The 20,365-nt window shown below is 50.4% G+C and overlaps 1 protein-coding gene across 3 annotated transcripts in view; it reads left to right on the forward strand.

Annotated features, from left to right (window-relative positions):
- The first annotated feature begins 2,900 nt into the window (after positions 1-2,900).
- The window catches only part of TOR4A (torsin family 4 member A), a 78,987-nt gene continuing 61,522 nt past the window's right edge, over positions 2,901-20,365 (forward strand). For all 3 annotated transcript variants that reach the window (XR_012648370.1, XR_012648369.1, XM_075015608.1), the window contains exon 1: positions 2,901-2,999. The gene's annotated coding sequence lies outside the window, so the exon portion shown is untranslated. The remainder of the gene's footprint in view (positions 3,000-20,365) is intronic.

A 20,365-nucleotide genomic window follows, 5' to 3' on the forward strand; every position in this document is an offset into this window, starting at 1 on the left:
GGTATCTCAAGGAATGGCACTAGCTCATGGACTGGCCATTGAGAGACTCTCAGCTAGAGCTTCTCTTTTACAAAGAGATCCACTCTTGCTTTAAAGACTTCAAGGAATGGCAAGTCCAACCTCTGACCAACAGGAACCTTGAATGTAGGTCACGATTATGGGGAGCGGTGTGGGGCTGCAATTTGGAAAGCAGTGACTCAAAAAAGGGCATTAGAGATCATAGTGCAAACCAGCTCAGTATGAACTTGCAGTGCAGTGGGGTGACTGAGACCCCAAAATGCTCTTGTTTAGCAGTAACGGCAGAGCACTGGGCATTGCAGAGGTCCTGAGGTGCTACAGGTGCCCCTCTACAGAATCTAGTTGACCTGAAGGGCCAGCTGCTGACCTGCATTTCTTCCCTTCAGGACACTGGGACCAGTCAAATGGAACAAAGTACCAGGGGGAAAAATTTTGACGATTAAAAAGAAAGAGCCTGTAGAAGTCTCCCTTAATTAAAGGGCTGCCATCCCAGAACTGCAGCCTACAAAAGCCCATTTTGTCCACACACTACCAGTGGTTCCTGTGTTTTGGGGCAGGTTTACATGATTGAATGCTTGGACTTTAGGGAATGTCCATGGTGTTAATTGGTCAATTAGCTGTAGCTCACAAATAATTAATACACCTGGATCCCTTCCACCCCCTGCCCTGCCTCCAGCCCAAAGTATTTCCTAGGTTAGCTAGCCACGTGGTGGAATTTCCATCCTGAGGGGTTTTAAGGCTGGGCTCAACAAAGTCCTGCTGGGATGATTTAGATGGGATTGGTCCTGCTTTGAGCAGGGCCTTGGACTCAACGACCTCCTGAGGTCTCTTCCAACCCTGTAATTTTATGACTTGATGGTGCTTATGGTGCCAGCATGAATGGCGATCACATAAAGCTGTCCTCTAAAAAGAGAAGCATCACAACCCAGGGCCAGGATCAGGCTGCTCTACAGCTGAAGACCTGATAAGTTCTAGTCCCAGTGTTTCTGGGCAAGGGCTCACCACCCCAGCACAAGTGCGCGGATCATTCACCAGCTCTGGCAGCTAAGGAAAGGTTGTACATCCCCCCAGTAGTGTCTTAAACCATTATGAGTTACAGACCGGAAACGTCTCCAGTTTGGCCAGCTGGAGGCAGACCAATTGGTTTCTCAGGCCTAGTACCAGCAGCCCCATTTCTAATTCCTCTCTGGGTATCTGACAGGTAGCTCTTCTGGGCCAGGGCTCAGCCCCACAGTCCGGGGCCCTCCAGACGTGCAGATACTGTACAGGCCAATTTCTGTGGGGGAAGACCAGGCTGCGAACTCCCCGCTGTGCATGCTCTACCCCAGACCCTTCTGGAGCGCTGCTCCCTTTGAGATGAATACAGTCAGGTCACATGGGCTCCTTTCCTAACTCTAAAAGCAACAAGAAGTCCTGTGGCATCTTATAGACTGACAGATACTTTGGAGCGTGAGCTTTCGTGGGCAAAGACCCACTTCATCAGATGCATGAGTGGGGGGTTCCAGAGGAGAGTTTAAAGAGGGAGTCTCAATCAAGGGGAGGGCCAGAGTTGACAAGGTTTGTTCAGTCCTCCGTGAAGCCGTTGAGGCAATGGCTGACTCTCATGGCAATCCATGGTCCTTAGGAAAGACCCCATGGAGCACATGCCCAGGACGCTGGTGATCCTGGCAGAGCATGGCTAATGCAGGAAAGCCAACGGAGCTCTGCCTTGATGCCTAGCTTCATTCAGAAAGTATTGTCCTTTGCCTTTGAGCTGGGGGCAGCCTCACCCTCGACTACTTTGTGCACTGTTCTTGTGGCACTGTGGTGTATAATGCTGAAGTGAGTGGCTGGTTCTCAGGCCTGTGGTGTGCAGAGCAGTCAGGGTGTGGCTGGTACATGACAACCTCAACTTCCACCATCTGGCTCTACTGTGCCTGTGGAGCAGAGTCAGAGGCACCTGTGACTTGGGACAGCAATGTGCCAATGGAACGCCCCTGCCTCCGGGCACTTAGGAACAGCTAAGCTTCCCAAAAGCCCCAAAGTGCTGTGAGCCCCTGCCGAAGCATGCAGAATGCTGGCTGGGGAACAGGTTGGCCTCTGGCTCTTGACCACAGCGAACCTCTGCAATCAAAGAGAAAGCCAGCTATACTCCCGATAACTGGTGTTAATTTGTGGCTGAGTCTGTTCAATAGTCAGGTACCACCTTCTGCACCTGATCCAGTCTCCAGAGTAAGCCAAACACAGGGCACGTGGCCATTCCCAGAGCGAAGGACAGCTGGATGGGTGTCCCTGGGAACTCGTCAGCCCTGCACAGTCCAACTGGCTGGAGCACTTGTATTTACAGCAGACTGCACCAGAGAGGTCAAACTCTGAATCAGGAGTGCTAAGTTCAGTCCCACGGTGGCCCCCGATCTGCAGAGAGGAGGATGTGGCGAGAGCTGCAATAATGGGAGCTCTCTCTTTTGCAGAACACACTGTGCTGCTAAGTATCACAGGTAGCTGAGTTAGTCTGTATCTTCAAAAACAACAAGAAGTCCTGTGGCACCTTCTAGACTAACCGTCAAAGTGGGTCTTTGCTCACGAAAGCTCATGCTCCAAACTATCTGTTAGTCTGTAAGGTGCCCCAGGACTTCTTGTTGTTTGTGCTGCTAAGGAAAGTGCAGCAGAAGTGCAGGGAGCAGAGTGGGGCTGGACACCGTCCTCAAGCCCTTCCCCAGCACAGTGCAGGCTGGTGGTGCTTTTCCAGGAACGGGTCAGTGGAGTTTTGTTTATGCATGATTTGCATTCTTTGCCTGCCTGCCCAAGCACTCCAGGAAGAGCAGGGGGACTTTATCTCCCGCCCTCAGCAGAGCGCACCGGGAGGGGCGGGGGAGTAGTGGTTTCCTTTTCCCTGATGACTAGCTCAGCGCTGCTTCGTTGTCACCCAGCTCTGGGTCCCTGTTCTGCGCAGCCAAGGAATGGAGGGCCTGAAGGCATAAAGCTTGTCTGGACACTGCAAGGTGAGCCCAGCGGTGGGGTTGGACAGGGGGCAGGTAGAGTGTGTAGGTTTCAACCTCCCTTCTCCACGACCGCACCATAGAAAACTCCCCTGAAAGTTAGAGAGGAGCGTGGGCCAGAGGAGGAGACATGGTGGCCCAAGAGGAAGAGGTGAAGGATTTCCCTTGTCTCCATCCCAGCAGCCCAGCTGGGGTGGGGTCGGGGGGAGGAAAGGAGGAACTGCACTGCCCTCCCCTCCCCCTCTCTCTGAGCAGCTGGGGAGGCTGAGCCATGAGCACCTCAGAGGTGCCTCCAGCTCGAGATCAACATTTGAAAGGTTGATATTGCAAGAAAGATGGAGCGTGGCCATGTGTCATCCACCACAGCACACGGCCCCAGGTCCTGCACCGCCACCCCCACCACAGCACACGGCCCTGGGCCCTGCACCGCCACCCCCTCACCACAGCACACGGCCCTGGGCCCTGCACCGCCACCCCCACCACAGCACATGCCCCTGGGCCCTGCACCGCCACCCCCACCACAGCACACGGCCCTGGGCCCCTCCCCACCACCCCCACCACAGCACACGGCCCTGGGCCCCTCCCCGCCACCCCCACCACAGCACATGCCCCTGGGCCCTGCACCGCCACCCCCACCACAGCACAGGGCCCTGGGCCCTGCACCGCCACCCCCACCACAGCACACGGCCCTGGGCCCCTCCCCGCCACCCCCACCACAGCACACGGCCCTGGGTCCTGCACCGCCACCCCCCACCACAGCACACGGCCCTGGGCCCCTCCCCGCCACCCCCCACCACAGCACACGGCCCTGGGCCCCTCCCCGCCACCCCCACCACAGCACACGGCCCTGGGCCCTGCACTGCCACCCCCACCACAGCACATGCCCCTGGGCCCTGCACCGCCACCCCCACCACAGCACAGGGCCCTGGGCCCCTCCCCGCCACCCCCACCACAGCACACGGCCCTGGGCCCCTCCCCGCCACCCCCACCACAGCACATGCCCCTGGGCCCCTCCCCGCCACCCCCACCACAGCACACGGCCCTGGGCCCTGCACTGCCACCCCCACCACAGCACATGCCCCTGGGCCCTGCACCGCCACCCCCACCACAGCACAGGGCCCTGGGCCCCTCCCCGCCACCCCCACCACAGCACACGGCCCTGGGCCCCTCCCCGCCACCCCCACCACAGCACATGCCCCTGGGCCCCTCCCCGCCACCCCCACCACAGCACACGGCCCTGGGCCCCTCCCCGCCACCCCCCACCACAGCACACGGCCCTGGGCCCCTCCCCGCCACCCCCACCACAGCACACGGCCCTGGGCCCTGCACTGCCACCCCCACCACAGCACATGCCCCTGGGCCCTGCACCGCCACCCCCACCACAGCACAGGGCCCTGGGCCCCTCTCCGCCACCCCCACCACAGCACACGGCCCTGGGCCCCTCCCCGCCACCCCCCACCACAGCACACGGCCCTGGGCCCCTCCCCGCCACCCCCACCACAGCACACGGCCCTGGGCCCTGCACTGCCACCCCCACCACAGCACATGCCCCTGGGCCCTGCACCGCCACCCCCACCACAGCACAGGGCCCTGGGCCCCTCCCCGCCACCCCCACCACAGCACACGGCCCTGGGCCCTGCACTGCCACCCGCACCACAGCACACGGCCCTGGGCCCTGCACCGCCACCCCCACCACAGCACACGGCCCTGGGCCCCTCCCCGCCACCCCCACCACAGCACACGGCCCCGGGTCCTGCACTGCCACCCCCACCACAGCACATGGCCCTGGGCCCCTCCCCGCCACCCCCACCACAGCACATGGCCCTGGGCCCCTCCCCGCCACCCCCACCACAGCACACGGCCCTGGGCCCCTCCCCACCACCCCCACCACAGCACATGCCCCTGGGCCCCTCCCCGCCACCCCCACCACAGCACACGGCCCTGGGCCCTGCACCCCCACCCCCACCACAGCACACGGCCCTGGGCCCTGCACTGCCACCCCCACCACAGCACATGTCCCTGGGCCCCTCCCTGCACCCCCACCACAGCACACGGCCCTGAGCCCCGTTTCTCCTCCCCTGCCTCAGCTCATAGCCCTCAGCACTTCTGCAACGCCCCCAGCTTCAGTGCCCAGCGTCATGCCCTGCTCTATGGTCCCTGCCATAGCACAGGGTTTGGGACCTCCCTCTGCCTCTGCCCTTCGTAGCACAGGTCCCCGGGCCTTGCTCCGCTGCCCCTGTCGTGGCACAGGGCCCCACTCCACTTCCCCCCGCTGGGGCACAGGCCTTGGGCCCTACTCTGCTGTCCCTGGGCTCAGGACAATTCGTGGGGCCTTTTCTGTGTAGTTTTCAGGCCTCTCTGACCCAAGAAAACATTGTCAACCCTCTGACTCCAGACGTTGCATCAGGTTGCAAGCTTGTGTCAGCACAATGGTGCAGTGGTGCAGGCTTCTATGGGCAAGTGGGGTTCTGCAGGGATCAGTACGCGGCTGGGTCTGTGCAAGGTTTTCATGAATGGTTTAGATAATGGCATAGAGAGAGTGCTTATAAGGTTTGCGGGTGATACCAAGCTGGGAGCAGTTGCAATGCCTTGGAGTATGGTATTATAATTCTAAATAGTCTGAGGTAAACAGGATGAAATTCAATACGGAGACATGAAGGACGGCGCGGAGGGAGGAGCATTCAGTTTCGCACATGCACAATGGGAAATGACTGAATGGGAAGGGGTCTCAGGGGGAGCCACATCCATCTGTAGCTTCCTGAAAACCGCAAGCAGTCCTGGAGCGCCTCACAGGCTACCAGGATTATTTACTAGGTAATGAGCTTTCGTGGATAAGACCCACTTCATGAGATTTAGGAAGGACTCTAGCAAGGAGTACCACAGAAAGGGATCTAGGGGTCATAGTGGTCCCCAAGTTAAATGTGAGTCAATAGTGTGGCACTCGGAAAAAAGCCATCATTCTTGGCTGTATGAACAGGAGCGTTGTAAGTGAGACATGAGAAGTGTAACAGGGTCAGGCCAGCAGACCCCGGTAGGAAGGGCGAAAGGCACCTCAGGGTGCAGCCTGAGCTAGGGGAGGAAGGGGAACAGCTGTTTCAGCACACAGGTGAAGGCAAGTGCAATTAAATAATGACAGCCAGCTGATCTCACTGAGCTTTTATAAACCTTCCTAGTCAGGCAAGGAGGTGGGGAGTGAGAGAGGAGGTGGATGAGGTAGGGAAAGCAGTGGAGAGGGAGGCAAGACAAAGAGACCAGAGAGTGTTTGCAAAAGACAGCTGTGGAGGAAGGGGTTCCTGAGCTCCCCTCATTCTGATGACCCTGAAAGCCCTGGCTGTGGTGAGGGGAGGGGAAAAGACTGATCAGCTGGCCTGGGATGGCAGAGGTGGGTGCAGCTTAAACCCTCTAGTCAGAGGGAGAGGTGTGGGACCTGGGCAGGACCTGGGGACATCTTGCCACAGGAGTAATTCTTCAGCTCTGCACTGAGTTGGTGTCAAATGGAGTACTGTGTAGTTCTGTGTGCCACAGTTCAGGAAAGATGGAGAGAACTGGAGATGATCCAGAGAAGAGCAACTAAAATGATAAATGTCTAGAAAACATGACCTAGCAAGGAATTGGGTTTGTTTAGTCTGGAAAAGAGAAGACTGAGAGGGGACATGATAGCAGCTTTTGAGTACCTAGAAGGGTGTTACAAAGATAAGGAGAATAACTTCTCTCTCTCAGTTTCTGATGATGGCATAAGAAGCAATGGGCTTAGATTGCAGAAAGAGAGGTTTAGACTGGACATTAGGAAAAATGCCATAAGTATCAGGCAGGTAAGCACTGGAATAAATTGCTTGAGAATTTTTAAAAGTGGTCTAGACAGACGCTTGTCTGGGATGGTCTAGATGGTGCTGGCCCGGCTGTGAGGAGAGGGACTGGACTCCATGACCTCCCAAGGTTCCAGGGTCTATGTTCTGTGGCACTATGATTCTATGCCATAACCAGCCCCAGCTGTGCAAACATGCACAGGAAGCTCAACGAGAGGGAAGCACGAAAGCTTGCTGTGGGATGACACAGGGAAGTCTGGGGGTCGGCTAGCTGTTCACCTGTGCGTAGCTACTCCCTTCCTCTCTCCTGGTGTCAGGGTGAGGGTAGGAGCAGTCCCACTCCCCTTCTCCACTGTCTTTGAATGAACAAAAACCAGGTGTGAAACCATCCATAGTGGTGTGAAAAGTAAATACTGTGTGTAGGTAGGAGCCTGTTCCATTAGTGTCCAGCCGCTAGCAGAGGGATTGTCTTCAGTGACAACGTGTGTGTAAGCTGTTCCCTCCTGTCGGGCTAGAAATAGGGAGGTACGGAGTCTATTGGTGGGGAGGCCAATGAATGATGAGCCCTGCCCATCAGGCTGGAAATTAGGCATCCTTGTTAGCAGGTTGGGGAAAGAACTTTTGGAGCAGCTCACCAAGGGCTGTGGGGGTTCTTTGTTGCTGGCAGTTTTTAGCTCTGGGGGGAAGTTTTTCTAAAAGCTCTGGTCTAGTTCCAAAGGAATTAATTCCAGGCAGTTGCATGGCTTGTGTTACACTGGCAGTCAGGCTAGGTGGCCCTGGTGGCCCCTTCTGGCATGGGTATCTGTGTATCTATGGACACTGCACTAGTCCTGTTACTTCGTTGTATGGAGAGCAGTCTCATCTCAGCACCAACGTCCCTGCCTTTCACACAGCTTTATTCCCGTTTCTGGCATTGCTGCACATCACTGAGATCAGAAGTACATTTCAGGCCACAAAGGTAACAGCTGGTCCTTGGTCCAAAGGAAGGGTCCCACAGCATTTCCAGTCTCTCCCATGAATGCTATTGCAGAGTCTCTTGCTGTGGTTCTTCATTCACAGCTGGGTTGTGGGGTGAGTCAGAAGGGGCTGGGCTGCAAGCCCGACTGCCTGGGCTTTTGGTGCTCTAGAAATCCTTGTTGTGTGGCTCCAACATTTCCTTTGCTTTTCAAAATGACGAAGACCCAGGCTGGCAGGGTGTCCTGGTGTTGCTCTATCGGCAGAATGGGATTGCGCTCTCATGCCTGGGATTCAAAGTCTATGCAGGTAATATTAGACATCATTTTGAGTCTCAGGGACTTCCACACAGGGCTCCATCTCTGACAATAGTGCTCCAGCCCAGCATTGGCTCAGTGCCTGCACCATTCCTAAACATCCCAGAAGGTGTTCCATGGCCATATTCCCCTGCTCTCTAGACCATAGGACCGTGGTCTGTCTTCTCCCTCACCCTACCAGTTTGACCTATACACATACAGCACCTGTCAACACATACAATAAAAAAAGATCGATTTCATGATGCACTGGCAACCTGTGGAACTCATTGCCAAGGGATACTGCAGAGGGCCAAACTAAAAAAAAAAACACTAAATGAACTCATTAAGGATCAGTCCACCAATGCTACTAGCCAGGATGGGTCTCATTCTCTGATTGCCAGAAGGTGGACATGGACAACAAAGGATGCATCACTGAGTGGTAGCCTGGTGCATTCGTGATCTCTGATTCACCTGTCATTGACCATGGTCAGCAGAGAAGATACTGGCCTGGATGGACCATTGGCCTAATCCTGCAGGGCCATCCTTCTATTATTAATGAAGAATAGAGCATTAACTAGAAGTGAGAGGCGGTGAGGGAAACAATTAGTCACAGCACAAAACAAAATCATAAAATGCAGAACTGGGCCTACACTTATCAGTGGCTACCATTGCTGTCTAAGGGCATTGCCTTCCCTGCAAAGTCCAGTCCTTGGCAGAGTTGGCTGATTGCACAACTCCAGGATCCCACTGTTCACTCACACAAATACATCACACCCTCCCTCTGTCACAGGGTGCTTTTGTTCAGTGGTACTCAGATTTTTGGGGTTTTGGCTTAAGAATGCCAGAGGGTTGCTCTCTCCTGCTTGTATGAGAACTGACCCCAGCCTGGGAATGAATGCATCTCTTCAAAGCTCAAACGCTTTGTTAAGATCAAGACTGTCTAGAAATTTTTGGACAGGGCCTTTTTCTGTTTTGTTAAAGCCCTTTTGAAAGGCCTCCAATCAAACCCCTTTATCTGCTTTATTCTTTTTACAGAGGTCTGTGATAACTAATCAATATCACTAAAACCCTCTGCAAATCTGGCATCCTAGATTCTGCATTTAGGGAACCAATTTGAATTAACACCCCCTGACTTAATGACTAAAATAAGGCTCTTAAGTGGCTCCATTTTGACACCTGAGCCATGAAACCTGCATCTTTGCACCACAATACCCACGTGATTTTGGTGGTCTTGCCAAGTGCTTCTAAGAATGGTGATGTGATATCGTGGAGTCCACATAACAGCGTAATAAGCCTCTGAAACGTGGCTCCTCCCACTGATCAGTCTAAAGAGTAACACTTTAAATACATAAACCCCCAAAACAGTTATGAAGGCCTCACTGCCAGTACAGTATCCCCTGTAAGATCCAAAGAGCTCAGGAATTTTATGCTGACTAATATGTCTAACATGCCATCAGAGTCTCTGAGTCATTGGCATAAGGCAAGAAGCAGGAACTGTGCTAGCATTACATTTTCTGAAGACAATACAGTCTTACAGAGCCATGACAATGGGATATCCACAGTCCATGAGACTCTAATTGCATGAAACCACCTGCTGGGGATGTTTCAACACAGCCATGATTTCTAACCTCTCCTGTGAGATTAACCTTTCACATATATCAGTGTTCTCCAGGGATGTTCAGCCAGGGCTCTGTGCCACCACATCAGTTTGAGGGCCTCCTCTTGCTAACATATAACATTCACAGCAGCCTCACAGCTGTGATAAGCTTTCAGACCATTTATACATGCCGTCTACATGTCAACCTCTCCAAGGGGCTTCTGCACTTAACAAATAAGTTTATTAACTCTCTCTGCAATCCTCAAAAGTTCTCCTCAAGAGTTATGCAGCTTGTGCTGCTTTACTGGGAGTAACATCCATGCTCATTCACCGGTAATCCTGCTGTACAACTCTTCGGCTGTGGCCACACTACCCCCTCATTTTGGAGGGGGCATGCTAATGAGCCACTTTGGCAAATGCTGATGAGGCACTTCCCATTTGATTGTGGGAAAAGGGGCTTTTGAAATCAGGGGGTCATTTCAGAAGGCCCCCAGCTACATGGGCAGCATGTGTTTTGAAACTGGCACTTTTGAAGCGCGTGCAGCTGCTATTATGCTAATGAGGCACTGCATATTCATGAAAGTGCCTCACTAGTATCTGCCAAAGTGGATCTTAGCATGTCCCCTCCGAAAGGAAGGGGTAATGTGGCCACAGCCTTCCTGTGAGGCCTGGATTTTTCTGAGCTCCACCCATCATGGATTGTAGCTCCCCTCTGCTTGGTTATGTATTCGGCTGTGGCCTCCCCCTCTGGTTCAGAACCCTTCTCCTACCAGGAGTCTGTCACAAGACCTAGAGGGCCTCTGCTCTGACCCCCACAAAGGAGGTCAAACTATCAAACCCAATTGGCTTTTGGCTACTTCCCTCGAGGCAAGCTATAGATAAGGCAATCCCTATCTCCAGCGGTTTCATCCACATTCATTCTTTGCATTGGAGTTAAGAGTCAGAGTGGAACTTTCCTCTAGACTCCTTGTCCAGGAGTGGCAGCGGGTAGACAAATTGTTTTACCCCACACCACTTCTTCAGCTGACTAAATATTAGGGGCATAAATTCTGCCCTCTATCTGATAGGTTATCTTTCAAAAAAGCCCTCTGCCACATACTGCATGTAGAGCATCTCCAGCTGGCTCCGCTTTCCACTGGACAGGGCAACTGTCTCTGGATTTCTGGTTGCAAAATCAGTGACTGCTGATTGTCCAATTTTTTGATCACCTGGAAAATGGCCCTATGATATCCATGGCACCCCTGTGGAATGCTTCTTTAATCACAGGTGTGATGTAATCGAAATACCTGGTGATGATTGCTACCACAGGGCACATCATCCTTTGACAGTATATGTGCAAGCCATGCAAAAGAACTGTGTCTTAGGAGGAAAAACGCTCAGACTCCAGAACTGGAAATAGACTGACATGCGGTTGGATAAGCCATGAGAGAAGCTGCAGACTCGAGCACTGCCCATAGATCCTCACCGCCACTGCGAACCACCATCTCTCGAGACCAAAAGGGGCCATAGCAATAGCATAGATGTAAGTTTCGTGCCCGACAATAAACCTTTGCCTTAGCGAGAATGCGAGGTCAACAAATGTTTTTCTTAATTCAAAAGTTCTTTCCCTTCCCAAATGAGCCATCATGTACTAACCTTAATAGATCTGCACAATGATGTCTTTTGAGCGTCACAGACTGTCTGCAGGGCATCCCAGAGCACCTGCTCTTGCTCACGTGGACTTCCTGGTATAACCTGCACTTCTGCATAACAAAATTATCCTGCTTTCCTTATTAGGGGCATCTCTCCCAATAGCCTCCCGTATGCCTCATAGAAAAGGCTCAACATTGTGCTGTGTGGCTAGTATCGCTGGGTTTGTGATCATACCCAGAGCGCTCAGGCAAGAAGGTGATTCTCAACTCCCTGCTCTGCAGACAAAGGTGTCTCTGCCTGCTGCTAAGGTCTCAGTGGTTGCCCTGCCCTCTGTGGGATTCATGTTTGGAACTCAGGAGTTACATTTCCTCTTATGAGTTATAACAAATTGTGAGTTAGAGGTGAGCTCAGTACTAATTATGATGTCTGCTGGAGTCCACAACACCAGCAGAGAAGTACCCTTTAACCTTCCCACTCCAATGCTACTTAAGTGCAGGGTATAGTGGTTTCAGATTTTCCCAGTGAAAGGAATTTTACATTTTCTCCTAGGGGCATTGCATCTTTAACCCCGGATGTCTGCCCATTGAAATCTGCACACGCGATCCCTCCAACCTTGCCCCAGCTTGCCATGCACATTGGCATCTTTGAGAGACTGTCTATCAACCTGCCACAGGTCAGACCAGCAGCGTTCACTAAGGTCCCCTCAGGCAGCTCCATGTTAGTCTGCCATAGACTCATGGAAATGTCAGGGTGGGAGAGACTTTGAGAAGTCACCTCGCCCACTCCCCAGTTCACACATCTCCCTTTGAGTTCGTGCTTAAATTTGATGCATTATCACTTGATCTCAACAGAGGTAGCAATTAGTTCACGCATTAAAAGGGCTGTTTCCCTTCCTTTGGTATTCGTAATGACCTCAGGCAAGACAGTTAGTATCTCCCCCCCCCGACACCGCCCCCCACTTGCAGTTCCATGTATCTGATTTGTCAGTTGTTATTTCATTTTTTTGGACCTCTGTGCTATATACCTGGACTGGAAATGTGATTGATCTGAAGAGGTGGGTTTGTCCCATGAAAGCTCATCACCTAATAAATTATTTCGTTAGCCTTTAAAGTGCTACAGGACTGCTGGTTTGTTTTGTTAGGATACAGACTAACACTGCTCCTCTCTGCTTCTGCTCTTACTAGAATATGTTTCCGTGTATCACTGAGCACTTGGCACTTTGGGGTAATGCTCTTATCAGCCTTGACTCTGCCAAGTTCCTCTAAGCAAGACTTTTCAGTTAGCATAGTTAACCCTGTGTTGTTCAGGCGTGAGGTGCTTATAGCTTTACTGTTCAGGTCTTGAGCTTTGCTGTTAGGCAGTAGGCCTCCAGCCATACACCAAGCCTGATTGTCAGGCCCTCTCCTTACTACGGTAGGCTCCCTTTCCCATTCACTGCACAGAAGTTTCATCATGTGCAATTATTTGGTAGGCAAATTCATCTGTATACCTCACAGTGCTTCGCAGAGGTGGGTATGCAGCTGCATTGTACAGACACGATAGACAAGTATGGAAATTTGACCTCCCCTTTCCAAGCGTGGTTAAGCGTTGGTTTTGTTGTACAGCAGGAGGAGTCTGAGTTTAGTTCTGGTTCTGCCTGCTGTGGCCTTTTGGAGCCTTTATGGTACATCTATGCTGAAATTAAACAACCATGTCTGGCCCATGGCCGCTGACTTGAGTTCATGGGGCTCCAGCTCAGGGTTTGTTTAACTGCAGTGTAGACACTTCAGCTCATAGAAGATGGTGATATCTGGGCACAAAATACATAGGAAGGACAAAGTAAGTGAGGCTGGTGCATTACCTGTGCACGCATTACATCACGTGCATGGAACCAACAAAGTAAAACACTTACATGAATCAAATCTTATCTCTGTGGTACAAGTCCCATGTGTGACTCATAAGAATAGAGCAGTAGGAATAGTAGATCAGGATGGTGCCAGTGACTGTGAAATCCTCATGGAGGTTAAAAAGGCTGCAAAAGTAGAGAACTCAATAAGAATGTGGAGATTTTAACTATCCCCATGAAATGGGTACGTGTCACCTCTGGATGAGATACAGGGAAAAAAATTTCTAGACACCCTCAATGACTGCTTTTTTGAACAGCGAGTCCTGGAACTCACAAGGGGACACACACTAAGGTTTTGTCTACGCTTCTGAATTTAGGCGGCACAGCCTCGGGAGTGCTCTACCATGGCAGTGTGGTCATAGCTCCAGTGCTATAGGAAAGCCACTTTCACAAGCAGCTTAGCTTCCACTGCTGGAAGCCTTTTTAAACTGGTGCTGTACAGTGTTTTAAGTTGCTGCTCTCGGGGAGTAAGGGAGGGTTCACACACCTGAGTGAGAATGTTATAGCACAGTATCTTGCCAGTGTAGAAAAATCCTTAGTCCTAAACAGAGCACAGGAATTGGTCTTAGAGATGAATATGGCTGAACTGCTTGGTAACAGTGACTGCACTGTAATTAAATGTAATATCCTCATAGGGAGGAAAATACCAAAGAAAGCTTCCTTGTAGTATTTAGCTTAAAAAAGGGGAACTGCAGAAAATTGAGGAAGCTAGTTAAACAAAAATTAAAAGAAATAATCACAAGGACAAAATCCCTGAAAGCAGCATGGTAACTATTTAAAAGCACCATACTAGAGGCTCAGACTAAATGTGTACCTAAAAACAAAGAAGCCATGAGAGGATCAGAAAGTGCCACCAGGTCTAAACAGCAGACTGAAAGAGGCGGTTAGAGGCAAGAAGACATTCCTGGTAAGCTGGAAGTTAAATGCTTTTGTGGAAAATAGAAAGGAGGAAAAGCTTTGGCTAGTCAAGGGTAGAAGTATAAATAGGCAGGCCAAAAAGGGAATATGAAAAGCAACTAGCAAAAAACACAAAATCAATCAGCAGATTTTTAAAAAAATATACCAGAAGCAGGAAGCCTGGCAATCCATCAGTGGGGACACTGGATGATTGAAATACTAAAGAAGCCGTGAAGGAAGTTAAGTCATCCCAGAGAAGCTAACACAATTATTTGCTTGAGTTGTCACTGCTGAGGATGAGAGGGAGATTCTCACACCTGAGCCATTCTTTTCAGGTCACAAATCTGAAAAACTGCCCCAGATTCAGGTGGCAATAGAGGAGGTTTTGGAACAAGCAGTTATGTTAAATAGTAATAACTGCCCAGGACTAGATGGTATTCACCCCTGAGCTATGGAGGAATTAAAATATAAAATTACAGAACTACCACCTGTGGTATGTAATCAGTTGCTTATATCAGCCTCTGTGACACATGGCTGGAGGACAGCTAATGTAGCACTGATTTTTGAAAAAAAGGCTCCAGAGGTGATCCTGGCAACTATAAGCTGCCAGTAAGCCTGACTTTGGTACCAGGCAAATTTGGTTGAAGCTAAAATAAAGAACATAATTCTCAGGCACATAGATGAATAGGTTGGAGAAGAGTCAGGTGGATTTTGTAAAGAGAAATCATGCCTCACCAATCTGCTAGAATTCTTTGAGGAGGTTAACAACCATGTGGCCAAGGATAATCTAGTGAATATAATGTACCTGGACTTCCAGAAAGCCTTGGGCAAAATTGCTGCATGAAATGCAAAGAAAAAAGTCATGTGATAAGGCTGACAGCCCTCTTATGGATCAGTGTCTGATTAAAAGACAGGAAACAACCGTAAGGAATAAATGGTCAGTTTTCACCATGGGAAAAGGTAAATATTGGGCTACCCCAGTGATCTGTATGGGGCCAGGGCTATTCAACATATTCACAAACGGGATGGAAAACAAATGAACAGTGAGTGGCAAAGTTCTCAGATGCTACAAAGGTACTGAAGACAGCTAAGTCTAAAGGTGACCAAGAAGAGTTATAAACAGACCTCACTAAACAGGGTGACAAAATGGCAGATGAAATTCAGTGCCAAATAATCCACATTGGAAAACAATCCCAACTAGACAGACGAAATGATGGCTACGTCTACACTAGCCCCAAACTTCAAAATGGCCACGCAAATGGCCATTTCGAAGTTTACTAATGAAGCGCTGAAATGCATATTCAGCGCTTCATTAGCATGCGGGCGGCTGCGGCACTTCGAAATTGACGCGCCTCGCCGCCACATGTCTCGTCCCGATGAGCTGATGGGAATAAGGGGACTTTGAAGTAGGCGGGATCCTTTTGAAAAGGAGCCCCGTGGGGACGAGCCGCGCGGCGGCGAGGCGTGTCAATTTCGAAGTGCTGCAGCCGCCCGCATGCTAATGAAGCGCTGAATATGCATTTCAGCGCTTCATTAGTAAACTTCGAAATGGCCGTTTGCGTGGCCATTTCGAAGTTTGGGGCTAGTGTAGGCACAGCCGATGTGTTCTAAATTACCTGTTATCACCCAAGAAAGAGATCTTCAAGTCATGGTGGATAGTTCTCTGAAAACTTCCACTCAGCATGCAACAGCCTTCTAAAAAACTAATGTAGTGTTAGGAACCATTAGGAAAAATAGCACAAAAACAGCACAGTGCTACTATGTAAACCCATGGTACCTTCAAACCACAAATATACATTTAGGTTCTAGTGGCTCCATGTCAAAAAAGATACACTGGAATTGGAAAATGTACAGAGAAGGCGAACCCAACTGATTATGGGTACGGAAGAGTTTCCTTATGAGCAATGATTTTAAAGAGTGTTCAGCTTAAAAGCGAGATGATTGAGGGGAGATAGGATGGAAGTTTGGAAAATCATGAATGGTGTGGAGAAAGTAAAGAGAGAAGAGTTTACCCTTTCTCGTAACACAAGAACTGGGGGCACCCCATGTAATAGGCAGCAGCTTTAAAACCAACACAAAGCAGTACTTCTTTACGTGGTGCACAATCGGCATGGTGGGGCTTGTTGCCAGGAGGTGTGGTGAAGGCCAAAAAAGTAACTGGGTTTAAAACAGAATGAAGTAAGTCCATGGACAATTGCTCCATTGATAAACTGTATAGTCAATTACTTGGCCACACTTCGGTTCATTATGAAATTCGCTCAAGAGACCAAGAAACCAGTGGCAGGCTGTGTCTACGCTACGAGATAAATTCAATTTAAAACAGTTAGCTTGATATTGCCACTTGACTTGTCTTTACTGTAAATACCATTAGCTTGATTTAGGAAGCACTAATATCGATATCACAATATCACCATTACCTGCTGGGTGTTGTGTCAAGCTCAAATTCACAAGTTCGATTAAAGGCCAGCGTGGAAGTGCCACGTCTTACAATCAAGTTTATTAGTCTCCAGAGATGTCTCATATGTAACCCATGGTGCCCCTCAGTGCTCTGCTCTGGCCGCTGCTCTCCAGTTAATTAGGTAACAGGAAGGTCATGAATTTCAAATTAGGACCAGGAAGCCTGAGGCTGCGGGCTCATATTTGTATGAGAGCCTGAGAAATGTCTTTCTTTCTTTGCTATTAGCGCTGGGAGCACATCTACCCATTATAAATAGCCCTAGCAGGGAGTTTGTGGTTCTGTCTCTACAGCTGGTATTTTTTCCTGCGCTGCCCGCTGCACCACGTGGCAACAAGGCTGTTGTGAGGATTGTTCTTGCATAAGATGCTGAGAAACTTCTTCTCAGGGCTTTATATTTGTGCACAAACCCCTCTCCCTTCCCCACAGGTGCCACACAGTCCAGGTCTTTTCCGTGCTTGGCCACATCACGTGGGTAGCCCTGACCCAATAAAAGGACGTGCTGCCGTTTGGTGCTGAGCTTGTTGCCAGGCAGCACCATGTCATAGACTGTGTGCAGTTAGGGCTCCAAAGGCAGGAAAGATATTCGGGGGCTTGAAGCTGCTGGAGGGAAGTTTCCCCCAGTGGCTGAGATACTGGGGGAGGACCACTTCAACCGACCCCCACTGAAACCCCCCCCACGCCCCCAGCAAGGGACCACAGGGGCTTCCTGCTGCTAGGGGAACGTCTCCCCCGGTGGCTGAGATAGTCAGGAGGACAACTTCAGTTACTTTGGCATTCCAAGCAGCTCTGCAGCTGCAGACCACAGCACCCCCCACACCCTGCCAAAAACATTTTTGGGGGCTTGCTGTCCGTTGCAGGCACCTGCTGGTTTTACCCTTCGGTTATAAAATCTTTTTGCTAACATCTCCTATCTGTCTTCATGCTTTGACCCCCTCAGCAACATGGGGGCAGGGTAGCTGAGATTCCTGTGTGGTTGTAAGTTCAGCGTGTGACATTTCACTGCCATCGCCCGTGTTGGTGACGTCTGTGTAGCAAAGGGGAAGGTCAAAAATTCTTTCTTCCTGGACTTTTCCATCCTCTTTCTTTTAACTTTGAGAACACAGTCCAGGCCCCTGGATTATTTTCAGGGATCACATGCAATGATGGGAGGTGGGACACTCAGTGGATGGCCGGTTGGGAACACAGTCATTGCACAGAAGCCTTATAGTGCACCAGAATGCCAAAGACCCTCCCCTCAACAACAATCTTTTCTGAAAAACTTTCCTATCGTCTCTTTCTTCTCGCTTTTCGTGGTCCCTGTATTATGTTCAATAAAGTCAAAATATTTTTTTCCTAGACTTTTCTATCCTCTCTCTTCTAACTTTGAGAATACAGTCCGGGTCCCTGTATTATTTTCAGGGATCAGATGCAATCACGGGTGCAGGGACACTCAGAGGATGGCCAGTTGAGAATTCAGCTACAGAAGAAAGACGTTCATGTAAACTTTTTTGCCATCTGTGTGGAGGCTCTACTTTTCCTTCCTTTCAATGGGAAAAATTGATGTTTGCTTAGCACAGGAGGGGAATGAGGAAAATATCATGTGGCAAGATGATGTCAAAGACCAGCGAGCATACCCAGAATGCTATGGGGATGAGGGAACTGTGGGATACGTTCCCACAATGCACTACTGCAACAGTCAATGTTTGCCCATTTGAACATGGCAGCAATGACTTGACTTTGTGAGCAGCACGTGGGTGGTGAGGATGGTCAAATTTGAACTTATTCATTCTAGAATTACAAAATCAATGTTAATAAAGTCGAATTATCTCATAGTGTGGACGTAGCCTCAGTCAGGTTTATTGACATGGCATAGGAAAAAGGTTCTGTATGGTACAAATCTCTGAGGAGCTGTTCTGTGCAGTGATGTTACTTTCAACTTATGCAGACGGTTTGCTCTCCAAAGTCACACTTCTAAACTTATCTTTTATGATCTATGTAGTTACCAATAAAAGTTACAATATATGTCATTTTAAACTAGATTCAACCACTTAGCTCTGCTTCTTGTTTTCTGGTGCCAAGGTGTACCTTTTTTCTTTGTTCTGCACTCACCATGTATTCCAGACCATGGCGCACCCTTATCTTTGTTCTGGTACATGCATTCCGGGTACTAAGGGCGAGTGGGGAGGCAGTGAAAACACCTCCTAGGCCTACACAGGCATAAATAGATAGCTGTTGCTATAAGGAAACAATTACATGTTCTGATAATGACAATTTTCTTATCCTTTGAAGCCAAAACTTACCTCAGCAAATGGTAGGTGTTACTGACCTACTGTTAGGGACCCCAGGAGGTAATCAAGTCCAACCCCCTGCACAAAGCAGGACCAACACCCACTAAATCCTCCCACCCAGGACTTTGTCAAGATGGGACTTAAAGACCTCCATGGATGGAGATTCCACCACCTCTCTAGGTAACACATTCCACAGTGTCACCACCCTCCTGGTGAAATAGTTTTTCCTAATATCCAGCGTAGACCTCCCCCACCACAACTTGAGACCTTTGCTCCTCGTTCTGTCATTGGCCACTACTGAAAAAGAGCCTCTGTACATCCTCTTTGGAACCCCACGTCAGGTAAGTGAAGGTGCTAGCAACCCCCACCCCTCTTTTCTGTAGATTAAATAAACCCAAATCCCTCAGCTACTCCTCATAGGTCATGTGCTCCAGCCCCCTCATCATTTTTGTTGCCCTCCGCTAGACTCTCTTCAGGTACATCCCCAGCTTTTTCATAAAGGGGGGCCCAGAATTGGATGCAATACTCCAGGTATGTTATGGGATAGTTAGCGTACATGAATAGGACTATAAGAAAGGTACAGGCTAATCTGTGCTATATAACTGTCATGTTGGCACTTAATAGGTGTACCTAATGCTTAAAATATTTGTAAACAAACTGGCATTTCAAAAAGCAATTGGATTATGACTTGTAAGAATTCTCAGATTTGTTGTGGTTCTTACTAACAAGTTTTGGAGGCGCTATTAAGCCTCATGCTTCTGGCCTTAAACCAATCTCTAACGCTATGCGGGAGGAGGAGGTACCCTAAGGAAAGCAGGGAGATCAACCTACACATGCTAGTTAAAGGTTCCCTACGCTCTGCTCCGGCATGTCAGGCACCGCCGCTGTTGGAGACAGGCTAGCTGGACCATGGTGCTGGAGCTGTCTGCCATTTCTATGTGCTCAGTCTGGTGTCCCCCACCTGCCCTCTCCCCTCAGCCTGTGTGCAGGGCAGGTCATTTTTAGTTTTCTATGTCGCCCTGCTCCTCTGTGCTCTGCTGGGCTGGGCTGGGCTGGGCTGTGTTCTGCTGGGCAAGCCCGTGCCTGTCCTGCTGCTGCCTGGAAGGCTGCCTACCTGAAAGTGGCCTGGGAGGCAGCAGGCTGCTTGGAACGTTGTGCAGGTGGAGCAGCAACAGAGAGAACCGGGAAACATTTGTTTTTGTTCCTATTCCTGCGCCTCCAGACAGACCGAGGCAATAACGTGCCCGTCTCTTGTCTGCACACTGCTCTGTATCATGGCTGCATCCTTCCTGCTGCTCCTTGTGCCCTGAGTGGATACTGCTAGCGACCGAACAGCTTGGAGATCGGGAGCGATACGCAGTGCAGCCTGATGGCAGCCATCAGTGTGTGAATACATGGTCTGTCCTGTGGAGAACATGGGCAGGCCAGCAGCAAACAGAGCTGCAGAATAGGATACAGATAAGGCCGCGTGCAGCTGGGAGAAGGAAATGCAGAGATAGGGGCCACTCCCACTTGTCGTTTCCTCTCTTCTCCCGGACCCAGTCCTTCTGCACAGATGTGCATGTCCGAAGTGGGAC

This window comes from Carettochelys insculpta, chromosome 21 (assembly GCF_033958435.1).
Source record: "Carettochelys insculpta isolate YL-2023 chromosome 21, ASM3395843v1, whole genome shotgun sequence".
In the NCBI taxonomy this organism is placed as follows: Eukaryota; Metazoa; Chordata; order Testudines; family Carettochelyidae; genus Carettochelys; species Carettochelys insculpta.